This window comes from Rhinolophus hipposideros (assembly GCF_964194185.1).
Source record: "Rhinolophus hipposideros genome assembly, chromosome: 16".
NCBI classification, from domain to species: domain Eukaryota; kingdom Metazoa; phylum Chordata; class Mammalia; order Chiroptera; family Rhinolophidae; genus Rhinolophus; species Rhinolophus hipposideros.
Window position 1 is genome coordinate 55,581,549 of NC_138062.1, and position 23,422 is coordinate 55,604,970.

General features: G+C 47.8%; 1 protein-coding gene across 3 annotated transcripts in view; it reads left to right on the plus strand.

Moving 5' to 3' along the window:
- Positions 1–4,070: 4,070 nt before the first annotated feature.
- The window catches only part of LOC308508764 (rho guanine nucleotide exchange factor 18-like), a gene marked incomplete at its 5' end in the record, with an annotated part of 54,047 nt that continues 34,695 nt past the window's right edge, over positions 4,071–23,422 (plus strand). For all 3 annotated transcript variants that reach the window (XM_081076025.1, XM_081076026.1, XM_081076027.1), the window contains one exon: positions 4,071–4,201. The remainder of the gene's footprint in view (positions 4,202–23,422) is intronic.

A 23,422-nucleotide genomic window follows, 5' to 3' on the forward strand; every position in this document is an offset into this window, starting at 1 on the left:
TTTTAAGGTTTTCCCATAAAAATGGCATTAATAACAGCTCTGTACACTAATATTTAAAATAGTAGGACAGGGAAAACACTTTCATACCAGATTTTCACAAACTGTTCTAAAGACCCCAAACTCGTGCTCAGTTGTGTTTCCTTTGCTTTAAAATAAGCTATCAGGAATTCTAAATCAGGCAAAAATTGCCTGGATCGTATATAAGCAATCAGACTTGCAAAAATGTTTTACAATGAGTCCATACCTTCTCTAAAAGCCTAAAATAGCTAAGGGAAGACTAGAGTTTATTTTCAAATTCTATGACTGGCTTCCTGTAATCTCTTATCTGTAGACTTATTGGCGAAATACCAGACGTTAAGGATGAGATTTAATTCTTTGATATAATCATGACACTGTAATCAATTGCTTTCCATGGCTAGCATAAACCATTGAGTAACCAAGGCTAGAATGTAGTGCGAGGCAGACGGGAGCCATAACTTAATGTTTTGTTTTGTTACAGGAAAAATTAACACTAATTATATACTCTAGAGAAAGGAATACCTACTTAAGATTTTAACATGATAGCACACCAAGAGGTCAAACTTTGAAATGACTTCAAACTATTATACACAATAACTTATAGCTTTGCTGCATGTTGGTAATATACCCTAATTTAGAGCATATAAATATCTGAGGACTCTTAACACCATCCTGGGACAACAGACTCACTCCTCCTACCCCTCCCCTGAGGAGGGGACGCCATTTCTCCCCTAAACTTTTAATTTTAGATTTACAGAAAGGTACAAAGAGAGGAGAGAGGGTCCCCTCCTACCTTTCACCCAGCTTCCCCTAATGCTAACATTTTATATGACCACAGTACATTGGTCACAGTTTAGGATCCAACACTGGTACGATTGTATTTACCAAACTCGACACTTCATTCAGATTTCACCAGGTTGGTTTTTTGTTTGTTTATTTGTTTTCCATTCAGGTTCTCTTTCAACTCAGGATACTACATTATCTTTAATCATCCTGCCTCTTCCGTCTCTCTGGTCTGTGACAGTCCCTTCGTCTCTCCTTATTGTTCATGACCTTGACAGTCTTGAGAAGTATTAGCCAGGTGTCTTGTACAGTGTCCCCCAATCTAAGTGTGTCTGATGTTTTCTCATAAGGAGACAGAGGTTATGGGTTTGAGAAACAAACTTTGTCTCATCATATCAGAGGGCAACTGCTATGGATATGACATCCCTGCAGGTGTTCAGCTTCATCACCTGGTTAAGGTAACACCTGCCAGGTTACTATTTTTCTCTCCCTACTATATTCTTTAGAAATGAGTCACTCAAACAGATCTCCCCTCAGGATGGTAGGAATGAAGCTCCATCTCCTGGAGACACCATTTGATTTCAAGGACTATCCTTTGAGATCAAGGAAGATTTCATTTTGTGTAAAAGAAATGACGTGGGTACATACAGGCAGGAGTAGCATCTATCATCATCATCGTCATTCTTCTTCTTTGTTGTTATTGCTGGGGCAAAGCTAGCATCTGAATCATAGACCCTAACCCTAGGCTATGAACACAGCCACCACTAAGGAGACACGTGAGGCCAGAACAGCTGTGTCTCACTCCCAACAGGCTAAGAGCATGCACTTCCTGCATATAACTTGCCACAAGCCTACTTACTGTCAGAGGTATTCAAAGCTACGTGTCACAGTCTGTCCCCTAGAGGAAACAGCCCCACAGTAAGTTAAACAGAACAGGGAGTCACTCTCTAGGTAATTATGGAAGGTGGGTCTCCAGGGTAAAGCTGAGACCAGAGACCAGCCCCACTAAAGGAACACCAGTGCAGACAGTCCTTCCTGTTCCTGGCCTTGACCTTGAGGCCCTTCATGGTCTAACCCTGCCTACCCCTCCGCCCTTCTCTCTTACTACTCAGCCACACAGGCTCCATGGCCCAGACACCCTGAAATCTTGTGGCTCCCCTTGCATATCACCTGAGTTTGATCATTCAGTGCTGTTCCTGGAACTCCCTGGGCCACCTAACTCTTACTCACCCTTTAAAACCCAGGAAGCCTCTATTAGGTGACTGCATCAATGTCTCAGTGTCTCTGAGGCCATTTGCTGTCAGCCGAGGGCCATTCTGCCCCCTGGGGACATTTAGCAATGTCTGGAGACATTTTTGATTATCAGGACTGGGGGTGCTACTTACATCTAGGGTGTACAGGCCAGGGATGGAGTGTAACATCCTCCTGCACAAGACAGGCCCCCACTACAGAGAATTATCCAGCCCAATGGTCAGTAACGCCAAGACTGAGAAACACTGCCTTAGACTTAAGTTCCCTGTGTCTCCTTAGCTCTTAGCAGAGTCCCTGGCTCATGATAAGGACTGAATAAATACAGAATGGTTGTGTGGGTAAAAGAAAGACCAGAGATACCTCTCCTTCTTGCCAGCCTCCTTTAAAAAGTCAGTTTCCACATTTAGGGGAGAATTGTGTCACCTGAAGGTTTCTATAATCAAGATGACTATAGAAATAAGGATCACGTCACTCTTTCTGCTTAAAATCGCCAATGGCTCCCATTGCCTTTGGGACAAAGTCCAGAAGTCATAGCAATTCAGACAGTGAACATTTAAAGATCATTGAGACCTCAAAAGAACCTGTGTTGGGGCTTCTGACTTCAATCACAGTGGGGTGTCTGACGAAGCATGTGCTTGCACTTCTGGATTCTCCAGTTCCCTGGATATGCTCCTTCTCTTGGCCTTAAAGACTGGACTTAAACTGAAGATAGGTCACTTGGAGACTCCGCCCCCACCCTGTTTCTGAATGGTGGGCTCTTGATCACAGATTGTGTGTGTTTTGAACTGCGTTTGGTTTAGGAAGATCTTGGCCTGGTGAACCAGCTTGAACCTTGGAGAGGTAGTTGGCTCCTCTCCTGGTTACTACCCAACGGTCCCACCTGTGAGGGACCTGGATTGGACAAGCAGCCTCAGGGCTGGGATGTCTGATGGTACCTGAGGAGGGGCTAACACTGGAGGAGGCATCTGGCATGCCTACAGTTGTCTAAGGACACCTGTGTGGGGGCATCCAGCATGTGTTTCAGACTCTGAACACCTGCTTGGGCGTATCTGATCACATCTGTATGGAGGGTATCTGGTTTGTGTTTTGGAGGAACCTAAATGTTCCTGTTTAGGGTCTCTGATACGTTTCTGGGTGTCAAAGCCGGTTTGGGGGTATCTGATGGCTCTTGGGTGAAAGTGCCCGGTACTTTGGGATATTTGGCATGTTTTTCAGATTCCGAATGTTAGTATTGGGATATCTAACAGACCTAAACGGGGTGTCTGAAAGCATGTTTTGGGTATCTGATAGCACCTGCCTGGGTGTCTGGCGTGTGTTTGGGGTATCTGGTAGTACTTATGTTGGGGACCACCTGAGAGGTATAGAACTAATTTGTCCCAGACTTTTAGTTAGTGCTACTTGTAGTTTACACTGCCCCTTCTTCGCAGGTGACGTATAGTTTTCTCCATTTCTTGTACCCTCCCCTCCGACTTCTTGACCCCAGACTCACCACCAACCCCAGGCGCCCGCTGACATCCCCCCTAAGCACCCCTGATTCCCCCAAGGCGCCCCCCAGCCCAAGTGTCCTCCCACCCAGAACCTCCCCGCCCCACTAATCACCTAGGCTCCCGTTGACCCCACAAAACGCCCACCCAACCCCGCTGATCTCCCTCAGGATTCCCCCTAGGTGCTCCCGGACCCCGCTGACATTCCAGGGCCCCGTTGACCCCCTTCCCCAAAAAAGCCTCCTAACCCTGCTGACCCGCCCCTCAAGAATCGCCCTCGTCCTCATCGCAAGTACCCTCCCCCGTCAGTCCCCGCGCCCCCAACAAGGCCGAGCGGACGCCCCCTTCCCGCGCTCCAAGTTCAACCCGAAGCAAAGTCCTGCGCCCCACCTGCCGTGAGGCCCCGCCTGCCGTGAGGCCCCGCCTGCCGTGAGGCCCCGCCTGCCGCGAGGCCCCGCCCCCTCGGGACCACACCCACTGACCCGCCCCCGGGGACGGGGACGGGGACGGGGACCGCGCCGCGCGTGCGCGCCTCTCCGGGGCGGCTTCCCGCTTCCGGCTCCGCGCTGCGGGAGGCGGTGGCTCTGCGGAGGCCGGGCCGCGGAAACGGCGGCGAGGCTGGCGGAGCGGCGGGCGGCGAGCGGCCTGCGGGGAGCCCGGCCGAGGTGAGGGCGGTGGGGCGGGCCCGAGGACAACGGGACCCTGGGGGCGGCCGCGGGGGCGGGACCCCTGGGGCTGCCCCGGCCTCCGGCAGGGCCCCGCTGGGCTCCTGCAAGCCGGCGGCGGGCCTGCAGCGCAGGCTGCCCCTCCCGTGCATGGGGGCTGCTTGGCCAGTGCAGAGGTGGAGGCGATGCCCGCCGGCCCATCTGAGCTCCCGCCCGCGGGGCCAGCTCCCCTCGATCAGGATGGACTTGTTCTCGGGCTCCAGGTTCAGGGCCACCTGGGGCTGGAACCCGGAATGCACCAATAAGCATCAATCACCAGCACCGAGGTACTTGAGTCCTCCGTGGAGAGCTCACTCTGCCGCAGATGTCCTCTGTGCCAGTGAGCGTTTGGATGACAAAACCCGCCCAGTGTGTGTGGACTCGGGGTCTTCTTACTCCGCTCCCCAGTTTCTTTCTTGCGGAAAAATTTAGATGGTGCGGTGCAGCTTGCATTGCAAGCAGAACTGAGAGGCCCTCGGTCCTTGCACGGTTTGTGGTCGCTGCTTTCCGTTGTCGTGTCCACCCGTTGCTTTGCTGAGATGGAAACGGTAGAAGAGATGGCTGGCCCAGAGGGGGAAAAGTTTTCTGGAAGTTGTACCACCAGAGTAAAGAACAGTCCCCCGCCCCCCGTGCCTGGTTGGGTAGAGTGGAACTGCAGCCCGGAGCGCTGAAGGACCCTTCTCTTCTGGTTGACTAGAGAGAGTTCAGGACAGTGTGAATAGCCCCAGGCATGGCCAACGGTGATTTGGGGGAGGATTTTGCAGGTACCTGGGTGAATGATTAATCCCGGAGCTGTGTGGAGAAGTGTCAAGAGCACAGGCTTGAATGTCAAATCGGATCTGGGTGCTGGTCCCAGTTTCCACCCCATATTAGTCTCAGTCTCCTCATCTTTAAACCCGGGGTGTGAGGGTTGGTTGGGAATTTGATGAGATAATACGTGTGAGGAGCACAGCAGAGTGCCTGGCAAATGGTGATTGCTCAATACATGTTATATCTTTTGTGAATGTGTGCGTGCCCTGTATTTTTAGATTGACATTCCGGGTAACAAAGAGTCCGGAAAATTTGAGCATCTCGGTTGTTTGGATTGGGCCATAGTTTACACTTTATGAAGAGTTTGCCGTTTCTATGGGTCTAGCCCTTTTGAGGGGGAAAAAAAAAAGTTTTAAAGCATGTAAGAGCATACAGCCAGAGGCATAGTAAACTTTGTTCTTGTCAGCATACTTTGTTTTGCTTTTCATTAGCTTATGTCACTTTTAAATGGCATACGTTAGAGAAACGGCAACGCGATTCTGGGATTCCGTTCTCTCTCTTTTTTAAGTTGACTTGGGAATGCCCCCACTTTGAAAGCTGCCCTGGCGCTGGCGCCTACATTGTTTCTGACATAAGCTACAGTATACTTTTCCTTCTTGTCACACAGTAGCAATTATGGCCCTGTAGCCGTTTCCCTTGTCACCAGCCCCGGACTAGGGCTGTGCTCACCAGCTGTGCCTCCCCGGGTGTTTACCTTCTACGTGTTTAGCATATTTCTGATCTTTCAGTCAAGGTCTCCTTCATTCTTCCTCACTCATCCTGGGGCCTGTTTTCATGTCTTCAAATTCCATCTATGACTTTTACAACAGTTTCATCACAGCGCTCTTAAATAATTTAAAGCCCAGAGAGCTTTAAGTAAATTCAACCAGTCATTGTTTCTTTGTTATTTGTTAGTTAAACTTTAGTTTCTCCCTGAAAGCTGGTGAAGAGCTGCCGGGTTTTTAAAACCCTCTCCAGGTGCAAAACAATTCCGGTCACAGCTCTGGAGCAGCCTGTGGGACGTTTTTGGAGGAGGAATGTGGCTGATGGGGGAGGGGACAAACTGATTAAAATAATGTCCTTCGGGAGATCTCAGTGAAAGGACCCCTGCAGCTGTGCTCCTTTTTTTTGTTGTTAAAATTGCCTTGCATGTAAACTAAATTCAACTTTCTTCTCTTCTCTGCTTTTGTTCTTAGGTTCATAGTTTCGACTGCGTATAAAGTTGCAGTTGATTATGTCCTAAGTAGCAAATACGCTGATTCATATCATCTCTTGGAAAAAAATTCTAAAGGTTTAACTAAGTATACATTTAGCACATTGTGGGTGGTTACATTTTAAACTCATGTCATTCACTCTGTTTTTGGATAGAACAGCTTTATTGAGATACAATTCCCGTACTATCAAATTCACTCTCATAGAGTTACGCAGCTGTCACCACTGTCTAATTCCAGAACATTTTATCAGCTGGTCATTCTTAGACATGGGTTACAGGAGGCGAGAAAGGCCAAACGGAGAGAGGGTCTAGGCAGGGTCTGCTCCATCGCAGCGTGGGATGGAGGGAGGGAAGGACCACAGCAAATTACCTGGCTGGAATCCTGAATTTGCTGAGGTTAATTTGCAGAACGAAATTGAGTTTAGAAAGAATAAGTCGTGAAGTCATCCACAGCAGGGGTTTGTGTACTCATTAGTCCCCTCACAAGAGTGATGTGGATAGAGATTGAGTAGACACAGTATAAAACAAAATACTCAGCATCGTTCGGCATCAGAAGCAGGACGGGAGTCAGCTCTGTGGCCTTCATAATGCTAGGTGGTCGATGGCGGGTCATTGTGAACCTTTGTGGTATCCACTCGGGGGCTCCAAACTGAAGAATTTAAAGAGAGATGGGAAGATGGGAACACTGTGGGTGGGACTGGAGAATGGGGCAGTCACTGTGGGAAACAGTCTGGCGGCTCCTCAGAAGGTTCAACAAAGAATGACCATATGATCCAGCAGTTCCACTCCTAGGTACATACGTGCCTAAGAGAAATGAAAACATCGGTCCCCAGAAAAACTGGCACACAAATGTTCATAGAGAGTTATCCACAATCGCCAAAAGGTGCAAACAACCCTAATATCCATCAGCTGGTGAATGGAGAAATAAAATGTGGTATTTCCATGCAATGGAATATTATTCACCCACAAAAAGGAATTAGGCTCTGCTACACACTACAACATGGATGAGCCTGGAAAAGGCCACATATTGTCTGATTCCATTGATGTGAGATATCCAGAACACGCAAATCCATAGAGACAAAAGATAGATTAGCAGTTGCCTGGGGCTGGAGGGAGTGGGAAACAGAGAGTGACATCTCAGAGGGGTGGGGTTTCTTTTGGGGGGTGTTAAAAATGTTCAAAAATTGATTGTGGTGGTCATGTACAACTGTGACTGTACTAAAAGCCATTGAATTATACATTTTAAAAGGGTGGATTGTGCAGTATGTGAATTCCAGCTCAATAAAGCTGTTATGTAAGAGTGGGGAGGAGGCAGGATGAGAGCTAGAAGCACAGTGGAAACGACTGTGGGTGTCGGCCAGAATTGTAAGAAACGGTTTGACACTGGGTAACGAGAGGCCAAAGGGTAAAGATCGGACAACCCTACAGAAAAGAGGATAGCTCACCAACATAAATGGTATGGGACTGAATTGTTGACAATGGATTCTCCTTATCCTAAAGTCCGGTATAGACTCTGTTCCCTGCCCAAGTGCAGATGGTTACAAAGTCCTCTGTGCTGTCCATTGTGACAGGGGGTAAGGCAGAGATGGGGGCTGGAATTTCCCCATGGACATCGCCCAGGCAGAGGCAGGAAAGCCCTCTTTGTTGGGAGCGGTGGTGGTTGGGCAGTGCCCAGCAGCTGTTGGCACAGGGGGAAGAGCATGCATGAAGCCTCAGAGTCAGGAAACTTGCTGGTAATCAGATGGAGCTGAAACGGGTGTTGCATAGGCGGAGGTGTTATCTTGGAGGACGTCCTGGCTCTTCCCATCAGTGGGCGGAGAACGAGTTGGAAAAGGTGGAGGCTGCAGCAGGGAGGCCCGTTGGGAAGTGACTTGGATCTGAACAGTGTGGAAAGAGGTCAGACTTCAGGTCTATTCAGAGGTAGACGTGTCGGGACTTAGCTGACCACGTGGGAGAGAGTGTGACGTAGGTGACCGGTCGGGGATGGGCCCCTCGGGCTTCGGCCAGTTGAACTCTTCCTTGCGCGTCATGAGCGCCCTGCAGCTCGCAGGTGACCAGTTCGGGGTCCTCTCAAATTTATCTTGCATCGGAGAGAGGGAAAGCTGTGTTCTCTACCCTTGGATTAGGGGGTTTCTTTTCTCTCCCCCACCCGCACTTCTATCCCATCCCAAAGTCTTTCAGGGTTCAAGGACAGGGAAGAGTAGCTCTTCCTAGGCCTTCAGGACCCGAAGGCAGTAGTGCTTTGGGATGGGGAGCAGGACACAAGGCTGGTGAACAAGGCTTAGAAAGCAGCCGGTGCCTGCTCGCATTTGGGGGTAGAGGGAGGAAGGGAGGCAGAGAACCTGGCAGCTAAGTGATGCAGCGTCCGGCAGAAAGGAAAATGAAGTCAATCTGACAGAGCAGTGACCTGATTAATGTGCTTATTAGGAAGCAGAGACGGAAGCCTCGGGGGTCTGACTCCTGTAAGCCCAGCGGTCTCCGCGTCCTCGCGGAGGGGATTCCTATGGGAATCCTATGTCCATTCCCAGCAGGAACCAACCACCCTTACGCCCCCGTAGTGCTACGCGTGGGAGTTGTGGCTTCACAGACTGAAGGGCCATCTGCATCTCTCCTCTGCTCTGTAATCTGTAGTCGGCTTCCCACAACACTGGTCTTGTGAAACATCACGTCCAGTGTGGTAGGCAGAATATCAGCCCTTCAGAGACGGCTACATCCTACCCGCCTAACCGTCGAGAAGTTCAAATGTGTGACCTTACCTGGCAAAAGGGACTTCGCAGGTCTGACTAGATGAGGGATCTGGAGGTGGAGAGATGATCCTGGAATACCCAGGTGGGCCCAGTGGCATCACGGGGTTCTGATGAGAGGGAGGCGGGAGGGTCCAGGTCGGAGGAGATGTGTGATGGGCGCAGAGGTCAGAGGGTGGTTAGAAGATGCTATATTGCTGGTAGGTAGAAAAAGGGGCCACAAGACAAGAAACACAGGCGCCTCTGGAAGCTGGAAGAGGCACTGACACACATTCTCTGTGTGTAGTCATGTGTTACAGCGGCCTTGGGAAACTCGGATACCCATTTTCATCTCCATTGCTCGAAAGCTCACTTCTCATTTGATTTGGGAGTCCTCCTACCTGCCCTACCTCCCCCTTCCCAGCCCTTCCTTTTACCTTGGAAGCTTCTGACACCCACGGCTTTACTTGGGATTTGCCCTGCCTGTGGTGGCCACGGCCCCTTCTCTGCGTGCATGCACGTACCCCTGAGCACCGTGAACAGAAAGGTGGTAGCAGAGGCCTCAGGTCATTGGAGATGCTATTTCAACGCTCAGATCCTCAGTTTCCTGTCTGTAAAATTAGAAGCATAACGCGCCTTATTTCACAGTGTTGTTATTACTTGTAGAGCGCTCAGCAGTGTTTGCGTGTGTTCATTCATTCATTCAACTGATTATTACCCGGCACCTGCAGTGTACCAGGTAAAAAGCGTTGCAACTGAGAACACAACTTAGCTCTTTTTTCCGGTTTAAAAAAAAAAAAAAAGTAACTTCATTAGTGACGTGCAAAGTAAATAGATAACTCCATAAATAAAAATGTTTTAAAAAAATTTTTTAATGCAACCACAGGGATCTGCTCCAGAAATTTGAGGCAATTCTAAGTCACATCTTATAAATCAGTACTTTTAAGTCATTAGCCCCACCTGGCCTATTATCAGGAAGCTAAAACCTTCCTTCTGGTGTTTCTCCCTCTTCTAGAATATTCCAAAAGCTCCCATCAAAGAGGAAGGCCCTCCAGCTTCTCCACCTGCTGGGGAAAGCCCTGCCGTCGTTCACAGGGTTGCCTATTCTGCTGCTTTTTAAAACTGGGATGTTGTAATTCACATGACATAACATTCACTCTTTTAAAGTGTACAATTTAGAGTGTGTGGTTTTTTTTAATATACTCACAGAGTTGTGTAACCAGCACCACTGTCTAATTCCAGACCATTCTTATCACCCCCAAAGGAAGTGCCCTGTAGAGGCACTCCACACTTCCCTGGCCCCAATCCTCTGGCAACCATTAATCTACTTCCTAGCTCTGGATTTACCTATTCTGGACAAATTCCTATAAGTGGAATCCTGCAGTTTGTGGCCGTTTGTATCTGGCTTCTTGTGTTAGTGTTTTCACAATATTTTCAAGGTTCATTCCTGAGGTAGCCTGAATCTAGCTATTCTCTTTTTAAAATCTGTAACAACATGGGCATTAAAGGAATGGGGACATGGACATGTTAGAGGTGGGCACAGGCTGCCCTCGGGGCAGCGTCCTGTTTCATCAGTTGACCTGACCCAGCGTCCTCTGATGGGTATTGATTAGTTTCCGGACCTGACTCCTTGCTTGAGGAGCGTCTCGGCCACTGCCTCTGCTCGGTGTCCTACCTGCCTGTCCCATAAACACTTAGTGAACTGGACAACTGAAAAGAAGCAGAAGCAGAGTAAAGGTGACATCTGAAGGTCTTCTAGATGGGAAAACGAGCCAAACACTGGGCATCTCCATCCCTGGAGAGTTTCAAAACTAGAGTCGTTTTCCATTGGTCTGGAATGTTCACCTTCTAGTTGGGCCCAAAGGTGGGGGCTTCTGGGACTCTGTGTAGCACCTTCGATGAGTGTGTTTTGTTTTGGCTGTGACGGTAATGAAAACTAATACTTTACACAGTGGCCCCGTAAGTGTGCATGCTCACGCTCACTCATCCTCACCTTGGGATCCGAAGTTTTACCAAACAATACTCATCTTTATTACTCATGAGAGACTCTGGTATTTTCTGTTCTATTTTATTTTATGAGACACTCACAAATGTGTCGCAGGCCAAAATGTCAAAATGCCACTGTGGGATCCCAGCACATCATACAGTAGGAAAGTGTTTAGAAAAGGAGGAGGCACTTGGCAATACAATTGATAAACCTTTGACTTTCGTGGAACTGTGCTAGTTTCCTAGAGCTGCTGTAACAAATTATTACAAACTTATTAGCTTAAGTCACAGAAATGGATTCTCTCTGAAGCCTGGAAGTCTGAAATCCAGGTGTCTGCAGGGCCACGTTCCCTCAGAAGGCTCTAAGGAAGAATCCTTCCTGGCCTCTAGCAGCTTCCAGAAGGTGGCCCTAGGCATTCCTTGGTTTGTGGCTTCATCGCTCCAGTCTCTGCCTACGTCTTCACTTGGTGGTCTCCTTTGTGTGGGTGTCTGTTTGGCCCCTCTGTATCTGTGTCTCTCTCTGTGTCCAAATCTTTCTCCTTTCTCATAAACACACCAGTTATTGGATCTCAGGCGCACCCTCACCCTAAATAAAACCAGGATGACCTCATCTTGAGATGCTTAATTACATCTGTAATTACATCTGCAAAGACCCTATTTCCAAATAAGGAAATATTTCCACATTCTGAAGTTCTGGGTAGACATGAACCCACCACGAGAACCTTCTGTTTCTGGTGACTTGTAAATGAGAACAAGTTCACAAGTTCCTAATACGCATTGCTTAGATTCTTTTCAACACATAGTTATTTTCAGATATTGTAAAGTTAAAATAAGTGTTGGATTTGGGCTCACTCTTGGGAACCCGGTAAGTCAAGAGAGGAAAGGGGAGCGCTTCAGGAGCTCTAGTTTCTTGCTTGAAAAACTTCTCAATCTGAATCCTCTGTGAATATAATTTGCTATACAGGCATGCGCCGCTTAACAACGGGAATACGTTCTGAGAAATGCCTCGTTAGTCGATCTCATCGTTGTACAGACATCACAGAAGAGGGCACTTACACACACCTACAGTGCCGCCTCCTATACACCTGGGCTGTATGGTACAGCCTGCTGCTCCTAGGCTACAGCCTGTACAGCATGTCACTGTACGGAATACTGTAGGCACAACACAGAGGTATCGGGGCAGATGACCATAGAAAAGGTACAGTAAGAATATGGTATAAAAGATTTTTAGAAAACGGCACACTTGTATAGGGCACTTTCCGTGACTCGAGCTTGCGGGCCTGGTGAGTGAGTGTGAAGGCCAGGGCCATACTGTGCACGGCTGTAGACGACAAACACTGTACACTTAGGCTCCACGAAATGTATTAAACAACATGAGATTAAAGCAAGAGAAATGATGCTATCCAGAGACGCGGTAAACCCGAGCTGCCTGAGGCCGCTGCTGGCGTTAACAAACTTTTTCATATAAGTAGAAAGTACACTGTAAAATAACAAAAAGTGTAGCATAGTAAATACATAAACCCACTAACATAGTTGTTTATCACCATCGTCACGTACCATGTGCTGTACAGAATTACATGTGCTACGTTTGTATGACCGAGCGCGGTAGGTGTGTTTACACCAGCGTCACCACAAACACGTGAGGGACGCGTTGCACTGTGACGTTATGAAGGCTACAACGTCACTAGGCGACAGGAGTTTTTCTGCTCCATCATCATCTTATGGGACCCCAATCACGTACTTATCCATCATTAACCAAAATGTTATAGGGCATGTAACTATACATACATGGGTGCCTGATATGACAACCTGTCCAATGTTTGGCTAGTTGCCTATACTCTATATTACATTATATATTTCTTCTCCGTACATTAAAATACCACTTTCACCAAATACAAAAGTCTTACAGATTTAGAGAGGAGGGAAAAATGTTCTGACTGCCTGGCCTTGCACCTAGCTTATGTAAGTACATGACATTATTTCCTTCACGACCTTGAGGCATGAGATGTAAAATGTATTCAAGCTCACACCTTTGCACTTCTAAAAGGAATACTAATGAAGGTCTTTGCAAGGTTCTGGAATTTTCCTCAAGTAGGAGCTGGTTGCTGCCTTGCAGTAATAGTTATAGCCGCATACTTAGGATTGTGGGGGTCTTGAGGTACTCAGAAACTAACCTTGAACCTGTTTGCTACCAGCATAGGCTATTTCAGGGCTCTGGAATTCGGTAATGGCCTCACACAGTTAATCACTTCGCTGCTTCCTTTATTCCAGGGGTGTCCAAACTGCGACCCACAGGCCGCGGTTAATGGGCCCGCAGCAAATTCCAAAAATATATGTAGTTTACTTAAATAAACCAGGTGAGGCAATACCTACTTCACCTCAAGTGAGTGGCTCGGGTGTTTGTGTATTTTACCGCATATGGCCCTTGGTGAAAACCATTGAAAAAAGTTTGGACACCCCTGCTTTATTCCATTCCCTTCTGGTGTCAGGGATTAAATATGGGAGCGTCCCATGAGCCACGCGGGCTGTGTTTTCATTGTTGGGACTAGCCTCTCCCCACGCCCCGTTCCAGAACAAGGCAATTAGATACAGTAGACCAGGGATCAGCAGACTTCTTCTGTAAAGAGCCAGATGGTAAATATTTGAGACTTCGCATTACCACAAGCCGGTGGCAGCTACTCTACTGGCGAAAGCTGCCCCAGACCACATGGGGGTGGGGGTGGCTGTACTCAGGTAAAACTTTATTTCGAAAAACGGGTGGCTGGCCCGCACGTGGGCCACAGTTTACCAACCCCTACATTAGACTCGTGATTTTTACCATTCTGTTTCTAGAGCCGTGACTCCTCTTGGAAATGTGGTGAGGGACACAGGAGGAGGGGACGGGAGTTCCCACTGGGAAGTAACTCCCTGCAGAGGGTCTTTCTAAGCCTCACAAACCCTGACACCATTTCAGTTGCCTTTTTACAGGAACGCAGCACCCTTGAATAATTTTCCAGGCCATTGAAAGCAAACAGGTTTTTTCTGGCATTGTCCGTGCATGTTTTTCTTTCCTGCCTTCCGCCTTTAACAGAATGCTTTTTATCTGCTGAAAGAGAAACTCACTGGCCTCTGTCAAGTGTTTGATTTCCCCTGCCCTCCTTACAACCACCTTTGCCAACGTTTGCTCTTTATTTCCCCCAACAGAGGTTTTTAAAAATAGTAATAATAAGGCCAGTTGGGATTTTCTGGAAGATTTCAAATGTGTAGTAACCTCACCTGTATTAATCTTTTATAAAAATCATTTATTTTCGTTAAAATGCTTTTCAGCCACGTCATTTTGATTTCTGTACAGTCAATTGAATTAACATCTTTTTTTTTTTAAATGCCTAAGAGGAAAGCCGGCTGCCCTTTCTGGCAAGGCCCCAGGAAGTGAAATTGTTTTGCTGGTTCCCCTGCAGTTCAGCATCTGGCCTTGTACCCAGAGTCCCGAAAAATACTCACTCACAAGGCAAATGCTTATTTCTGGCTCTGAACTACCTGTGGATGGTGTAGGAGGTAGCTCCTTCCTGAGGCCAGGAAATAGCGTGAAATGGAGCAGACAAGAGTGGGTGATCTCCAGCCTGGGCAGTGCAGGGCATCTCCGCCCAATCCTCGAGCTTTCACACCTTTTTTGGGGGGTATGCTAATAAGGAAGTAGAACCCCCAAGCTCCTCCTTTTTTATCAGTCACATTCCAGTCAAGGTCACACCTCTGTCCTCCTGTCTGGATTTGCCCCTTTTCAACCTCACGTCAAAAGAGTCAAAAGACTATTTCCGGGGTGGCCTGTTAGCTCAATGGGTTAGAACATGGTGCTAATAACACCAAGGTTGCCGGTTCGATCCGACATGGGCTACTGTGAGCTGCGCCCTCATTTGAAAAAAAAAGAGAAAAAAGGTTATTTCCCCTGGTGCTTGATGTCATCCCTTAGGAGTGATTCTTACTAGGTCACCTGTGGTAAAAACAAAGTTCCAGGGACCCCTCTGCCTGGCCCCTTCTGTGGTATACTTGTTCATCGTCATGACTCGAAACACCACACGGCGTGAGTTTGTCCCCACATTTCCATTAGCCGTCCTTGCTGATTGCTGAGGGAGTCTGGAGGAGTGCGTGCTGTAAGACGCAGAGGCAGGGACCTTCCAAGCCACTTGTAGAGCCCTGCGGAGTTCCCTGTGTGTCGGAACCAGTCTCTTGATGAAGCTACTGGGTCCTGTCACTCAGGTCAGGACACTTGTCAGTAGAAAAAGCGGAAAGACGTTCTTAAGGCCGTTTCACATTTCCCTTCGGTCATGGGGTATGTCAGGTTCATGGGAGAAAAATCTAAATCCACGATGGTTGAAGAGCAGCTGCTCTGAAGTTCAGGTTTCCTGCAGCACTATTTGTACCTTTAAAAAACAAAACAAAACAAAAAACCATTTTAACCATTTTTAAGTGTACATTCAGACTGCTGTGCATCCATCCCCACCGTCATTTCCAGAACTTTCCATCTCCCCAAACTGACACTCTGTCCCCATTAAACACTCACTCCCCTCCCGCCCCTCCCCCAGCCCCTGGCACCACCACCTACTGTCTGTCTATGAATCTGACTCCTCTGGGGACCGCATGCGAGTGGAGTCACACAGTATTTGTCCTCCTGGGTCTGACTTATCTCACCGAGCAGCGTGTCCTAGGTCATGGTATAGTGTGTGTGAGAATGTCCTTCCTTTGTAAAGTTGAATTCTGTTCCATTGTACGCTGGGGTCGTGCTCAGCTTCTGGCTGTTGCAAATAATGCTGCTATGAACGTGGCTGTGCAGACATCTGTTTGAGTTCCTGCTTTTAGTTCTTTGGGGTAGATACTCAGAAGGGGAATTGTTGGATCATATGGTAATTCTGTGTTTCACTTTTTGAGGAACGGTGAAACTTTTCCACAACAGCCGCACCATTTTACATTCTCACCAGCAATTATAGGAGGGTTCCAGTTTATCGCCATCCCCGTCAGTGCTAGGTATGTTCCATGTTTAAAAATTGCACCGTCCTAGTGGCATCTCATTGTCGTCTTGACTTGCATTTCCCTAATGATTTGTAAGAAGCATCTTTTTTGTGTGCTTGCTGACCATTTGTATGTCTTCTTTGGAGAAATGTCTATTCAAGCCCTTTGCCCATTTTTGAATTGTATCGTTTGTTGGTTTTTCTATTTTATCATCGAGTTCAAGCTGTAAGAGTTCTCTACGCTACTTGCATCTGACACGATAGGGTCTTGCAAGAACTTAAAAGCAAGTCTCAGATACCCACGACCTTTGACATTTCGAGGCATATCACCAGGCATCCGGTGGTCCCAGGCCTGGGAAGGAAGCAGAATTGACACGGTACAGTCTCTCAGTTAGAGACCAACCCACGTGCTGTCATCCTCCTGTCACCCTGAAGAATGGGGTTATTAAAGGGGCAGCTGCAGTCATGAGCCTTAAAGCCAGCATGAATCACTGGAAAGTAATCGTGTCTCACCACCCTCACTTCCTCTTCTGGCAGACGGTAGACTATCCAGTCTGGTAGGAGAGGGAAACAGGTGAGACGTGTGGAGGTGGGAAGCCATAATCAGGTCCCCCACCATATTCTTGGGGCACGAGGGAAAACCCACAGAGATATTAAGATAAATCTGAGCTAATCATCCGTTAGCCAAGCTCACAAGTTGGATGAAAGTTCCTGATGGGTGTTAGTGTACTAGTGTCATCTTAGAGGGAGACCGCCCTGGGTTCCATCCTCTGCTCTGTCCTGACTGGCTGTTTACCAATAGTAGTGATCAAAAATGTTTTCAGACTTTGCCAAATGTCTTCTAGGGGACAGAATCAGCCCCAGATGAGAATCTCTGGTCTAAATAAGCAGCTACATAAATATAGGATGGGGAATTGGGACCTAATGACAGCCTATGAGAAAACAACTTAGAGATTTCATTTGATGATAAAAATAATAATAATAATAGTTTGAGCCAGTGGTTATGATACAGCAGTCCTCCCCTCTTTTCCCTCCCTCTCCCCACCCCCAAAATGAATGCAGTTAGACTTTTCTGGAACCGAGGCCACTTGCAACAAAGCGGGGACCCTAAGAACATGTCTTGTCCCATCAGCCCCAGGCAGCTCTGCAAAACAGTCTCCCTGCCCCCAGGATCACATCTGCTTCTTGGCTTCAGGTGCCGTCTAATGCCCACGTTTTCATCCCTTTGCTTACATCATTGTCCTCAGTGCCACACTCCCAGGTCTAGCTGCCACCTGCCGTCACGGGCTGTTTAAGTAACTCCCATCCGAAGTCGAACTCACCATCTGTCCCCTCTCCCAGCCCAAGTCAGCCCTGCCCTGGTCACCCGTGTTGGGTCCTGGACTCTCCGCCCCCAGGTCCCGGGCTCTGTCTCCCTACGTCCACCTGCTGCTCCTTCCAGTCTGCTCCCCACACCGCAGCCACTGTTTCCCAAGACGATCTGATCTCATACCTGTGCCTAAACCTTTCTGTGGCTGCCGTGTCAAGGATAAACTATAAACTCAGGGGCCCCTAAGGCCCATGATGGAACCTTCACGAGCAGGGGGTTCTCTCCATGCGGCTCCGTGGTCCACTTCATTCCTGCTGCCGTCCCCCTGACCAGGTACCTCCCGAACATTCTCCATCCTCTCTCTCTCTCTCTCTCTCTCTCTCTCTCTCTCTCTCTCTCTCTCTCTCTCTCTCTCTCTCTCTCTCTCGCTTCTTTCAGCAAACACTGAGCATCCGCCATGCACCAAACCCTGTGCCAACAGTGAACAGCAGCACAGAGACCCCCCCAACTGTGTGCAGTTTCCTAAGTAAAAACCGTTACAGCCGACCCTCGTTGTTTGTGGATTTTACATGTATGAAGCCACCTGCTGACTTAAAATTTCCTCGTAACCCCCAAATCAGTGCCTTCTTTGTCGCTCACTGACGCACACAGAAGGGCAACACCTGAGTCTCCCAAGGCGCCCGTTGCCATCCTCGGTGCAACGGGGCCACTTTGCCTTCTTGTGTCTGAGCAAATGGTCAACAAGTGTCCTTTTTGCCATGTAGTTAGTGCCACTTTATTTATTTTTTTTGTTGTTGCCCTTTTGTGCTTTTTGTTGATGATTTGGCTGTTGAAAGTGGCCCCAAGCATAGTCCTAAGCTGTTTCTACGGTAGCGCTCCTGAGTACAGAAAGGCCGGGGTGCACTTTAGGGGCCAACACGTGTTTCGTTCAGGCCTGACTTACAGCGCTGTTGGCCACGAGTTCAGTGTTGATAAATCAACAATACACTATATTAAATAAGACATCTTTCAACCCAAACACGTAGTACAAGGTTACGTGCTGAGAGGTTGACCAAAGCATGACCAGAGACTCGTGGAACCTGACTCCGGAAGCAATGGCTCGGTGTTCACAAATTCAGTGTTCCTGGCAACTTTATAGACAAAACCACGACAAATAATGAGCATTAACTATTTGTGGAGATGGGGGTGAGTGCTGGGAGGAAAGGGAAAACCAGAAAGTAAAACCCTGGTCACAGTCTTCTTAATCCTGAGGCTGCCCAGGTGGCTCTGTGTGTGTGTGTGTGTGTGTGTGTGTGTGTGTGTGTGTGTGTGTGTGTGTGTGTCAGGGCGATGTTTTCAACAGGTGCTCCTGGGGCCTCCTTGAGGAGATGGGGGACAGGCAGAAGGAGCTGGGACTGCAGGAGCCCTGGAGGGGAGCTGGCAGGGCGTCTTTGAGGAATGCGGAGAAGAGGGAAGGGCCATCTGCTCCTGTGGATTCAGCAGAAAGAGGGAGGAAATGGAGGGGGAGAGGGCTTGATAGTTCTTTTGAGTTTCCACAAATTGCAGGTGTGCCCTGACTTCCCATGGTTCGTCTTAGGAGTTTTCAACTCTACAGTGGTGCAAAAGCAATACGTGTATTTTGAATTTGGATCTTTTCCTGAGCTTAGCGAGCCGCCTGCCCAGCTCGAGGCTAATGTAGGTGTCTGAGCTTACGGAAGGCTGGCTACCTGTGGTGTTCGGTAGGTGAGTGTATCAGATGCGTTTTCCACTCGTGGCATCTTTAATTGATGACGGTTTATCGGGATGTAACCCCATTGTAAGTCGAGGAGCATCTGTATTTGTTTCCTGGGTGTCTTTCCGTGCACTCGTGAGTGGAGAGACCTCCCAGATTGGACCTCTTGACACACTTCTGCATTGCAAGTGTGTGTTCCCTCCAGACCACATTTCCACATTTGTCCCCTGTAGTCCCTTCACCACCACCTGAGGCGCCCCATCTGCTGTAAAGGGAACTCCTTGTCCCCAGCCTATCTCGGGAGCACACCCGGTGTGGCCTGTCCTTAATTGGAACCTGCTTTTGGCATCTCCTTAATGCTCCTCTCCGATCCACCCTCCAAACCCTTTTTCCCCTGAGACTCGTATTTCCATGGAGCCACCCCAGCTTGTAACCGCATCACTTACACGGTGGCTGCCTGCCTTCTTCCACATGCCCTGCGCCAGCCAGCTCGAGGACAGACGCACACGTAGGGCGTGAAGGAGTCACACGGGAAGGGGGGTCTGGGGAGGGCCCTTTTCCCTGGTCACAGACTTCTCAACCCCGAGCCTCACCTTTTCAGTGTTTGCTTTCTGTTTTGTTTGAATTATATGTCCCAGGTGCACAGCATTATAATTCAACGTTTGTATACACTCCAAAGTGATCACCCCCAAAAGGCTAGTTGCTGCCCATCACCCTGCAAGTGACGCTCTTGCCCCTTTCATCTACCCCCCAACCCCCTTCCCCTCTGGTAACCATCCATCTGTTCTTCGCACCTATGAGTTTGTTTTTGTTTTGTTTGTTCCTTTGTTGTTTGTTTTGTTCCGTAGGTTCCACGTATAAGTCAAACCGTGGTGTTTGTCAGTCTCTGTCTGACTTACTTCATTCAGCACAGTACCCTCAAGGCCCATCCATGTGGTCGCAAATGGCAAGATTTCACTCTTTTTTACAGCTGAGTGATAGTCTGTCATGTCCCTTCTCTGATGGACACCTAGGTTACCTCTCTATTTTGCTTCAGTGAACATCGGGGCTCATACATATTTTCGAATTCGTGTTTTCATATTACTTGGATAAATACCCCAAAGTGGAATAACTAGATCATCTAGCAGCTCTGTTCTTAAATTTGTGAGGAATCTCAGACTGTTTTCCGTAGTGGTTGCACTGTTTGAACTCCACACACTCCACAGTAGAGGGCTGCCTGCAGGAGGCCTGAGCCCAGGCCAGCAATTATTTGTACAAGTTACGTGCCTTACGTATTTCATTTAACTTAGATAATTGTATTTTTATTTGCCCATCTTTTGGTGTAGACCCAGCAGCCTCTCCTTGGAGAATGGAAATCCGTCATCTTTCCTGCTTGAAACCAGACTTATAGGCTGTGCTCTCTGATTTCCATTTAATGAGAATTTAAAGAAACCAGAAGCCATCTGATGCCAAATCCTTCTAGGTTTCTATGATCGTTTCTTGCTCTTGCTCTCTCTTTCTTTCTTTCTCTCTCTTTTTTTTTTTTTTTTTTTGGCCTTTAGCTCACCTTCTCCTAATCAGATGGTATTTTGTTTTGCTTGTTTTTAATACTTGCTTGTAAGGTTTTCCAGAACATTTGACTTTGTTTCGTAGAAACACTAACTCTTTTGCACTGGTGGTTCATGAGTTCAGGTAGCATTTTGTCATTAGAGCCTGTAAGTACAACAGCAAGTAGTGCTGGCATGCGCAGCTCTACCTCGTTTAGAAACGATGGCAGTGGCTCTGGGTAAGCAGGCGTCTGCAGGCAGACAGCCACAGAGTAGCCCGCCTGCATCGCCTGCCTCAGTCCTGCCCCTGCTGTGCCCAGGGGCAGAGAAGAGGCTTGGGATCAGGGTGGGCCTGTTACGTGGAAGTTGTTTTAGGATGTGTTGCTTACAAATGTGCCAGTTCACCCAGGATGAACAGCAGAGAGATCATATCCAAAACCTTGGCTTTTACTAAATACCATTCTTCAGAATCTCTGTCTTCAGCTAGAGGCCTGTCTCAGAGACATTGCAGGCTCCATTTCAAAATACCACAGTAAAGTGAGTAACACAGTAAAGCGAGTCACAAGAACTTTTTTGGCTTCCCAGTGCATGCAAAAGTTACACTAAAAAAAAATGCTCACTGTCATCTGAGCCTTTAGTGGGTCTCGGTCCTTTTGCCCTGATGTTGATGAAAACGCGGGATCTGGGAAGTGCATCAAACGAGGAACGCCTGCACTGTCCTCTTCTCTTCTTTTCTTTGTATGTTCCAGCGTTTCAGAACGCTGGGCTGGTTCCCTGCCTCTGTCATCTCTCTGTCCGCATCTAATCTCTCATCTGCACCGTCACCATTATCTCCATGACACACAGGTTGAATTGTGCATCTCTTTCACCTAAAAGCTCCCCGTGGCTCTGCATCAGGCACTAAAAGTGCCCCAGGGAGGCACACTCCCAGCCTGCCTGCCTTCTGACCCTCATCTCTGGCCACACTGTCCCTCCCCTTTCCCATGCTCCCCGCCTGCCCACCCCTGTGCTTTAACCACCTACGCCCAGTATGCCACGATCTGCCCACCACCTTCCCCTGGAATGGCCTTCCCCTTCCTCCTTTTCTCATAAGGACCTTCTACTCATCCTTCAAGACCCCTTGCGCATGTCCCCATGACCTCCCCCCACCAGGCAGAACGACTCGCCATCCCCCTGGGACACTCCCAGCTCCCACTGCTGGAAACCCCAGAATTATTTGTTACCAGTTATTTGATCACCGGGGTCTCCGGGCCAGGGATCGCTCTCACTCAGACACCATTATTCCCGTAGAGAGATGTGTTTTAAGTTTTCTAACCAGATTTGTAAACTTATTAATTTGGGGGAAAGCATGGCCCTTTCCTAAGCTGTGATTGCCCTGACAGTGCCGGGGTCGTCTGAGGGGAAGCCAAGCCCCATTACTCCCCTCCCAGTGTTTTAGGATTTCCCATCATCTGGTGTTGAGCCCAGGCCAGGGTTGTATCTGCAGTCAGGAAAACGTCTGTCTTTAGGAGCCTGGGTATCAGCGGCGGGCATGAGGGAGCTAACAGCGACCGCTTGCTCTCTTCCTAGACTCTCTAGATTTCTTTCCTCATTTAATCCTCCTAAGAGCCCCAGGAGGTAGATTCCACTTACTGTTTTGCACAAATGACTGAACAGTCTCGGGGGACTAAGTAATTAGCCAAGATCACAGAGGTAGTCACAGCAGAGTCAAGATTCAAACCCACATTCCACCTGACACCGCAACCTGTGTTTTGGAAGAGAATGAGATACCGCGTTTCCTGAAAATAAGGCCTAGCCGGACCATCAGCTCTAATGCGCCTTTGGAGCAAAAATCAATATAAGAGCTGGTATTATATTATATTATAGTATATTATATTATAGTATAGTATAGTATAGTATACCCGGTCTTATATTAAAATAAGACCAGGTCTTATATTAATTTTTGCTCCAAAAGACGCATTAGAGCTGATGAACTGGCAAGGTCTTATTTTTGGGGAAACACAGTATACCGAAATATGCCTAATTCTGCAACCCCACATTTGGGGGTGGAAATCTAAAGTAGTGGATCTTACATAACCTAATAGAAGCAGTCCATGCGCAAAGTGACGCAGTGTTGGTTTTGGGTGGCACCAAAAATTGCTGCCATCTGCTTTGAGTTTTTTTCATACTTTTATTTTGAAATAATTTTAGATTTTATGGAAGAGTTTTAAGAAAGATTATGCAGAGTTCCCATATACCCTGCACCGAGCTTCCTCCTAATACTAGCTGTTTTTTTTTTTTAATTATAAAAGTCATACGGCCACTGTAGGAAATTAGGAAAATAGGAAAATAAGGGAAAACACCCATAATCTCATGCAACTACAATTAGTTGTTATTGTGTTGTATCACCTTCCAGGATTTTCTTTCTTTGTGCATCTTTTCCTGCAAGGTGTTGCACTGGTTGGTGCAGTACTTTGCTGATGCATGTCGGAGTCATAAAGCATAGCTAACCTTTGCCTCTGTAATTCGGTCTCTTTGAGACTCGTGTGTGTAACTGGAAGACATCGAATGTCTGACAACAGGGAAATGATTCAAGTGATACTTAAAGGCCAAGCCCTGTGAAATATGCGAAACATTTGTATAGTTACTGTGGTTACAAACATTCACACCCATGCAAATAAAGATGGGGTACAGAGACATTTGTAAGTGGAAGTGGTGGTGAGAATGTTGGTTAATTTTCGGTTTTCCGTTTTGTTACATGGGACGTTCACTCTTGTACTGTTAATCAAGAGGGATCAAATTCAGGTTATAGTGACGTAGGTGACATTTTTTCATGCGCCCTTATCGGTGTTTCACGAGGACCATTTCTCATGAGCCAGGAATCTTTGCAAGTGAGAGATTGGAACCACATTTTGTGCTTCAGGACAGTAATATGCTGCTGGCTGGATTTATGCCCAAGAATGT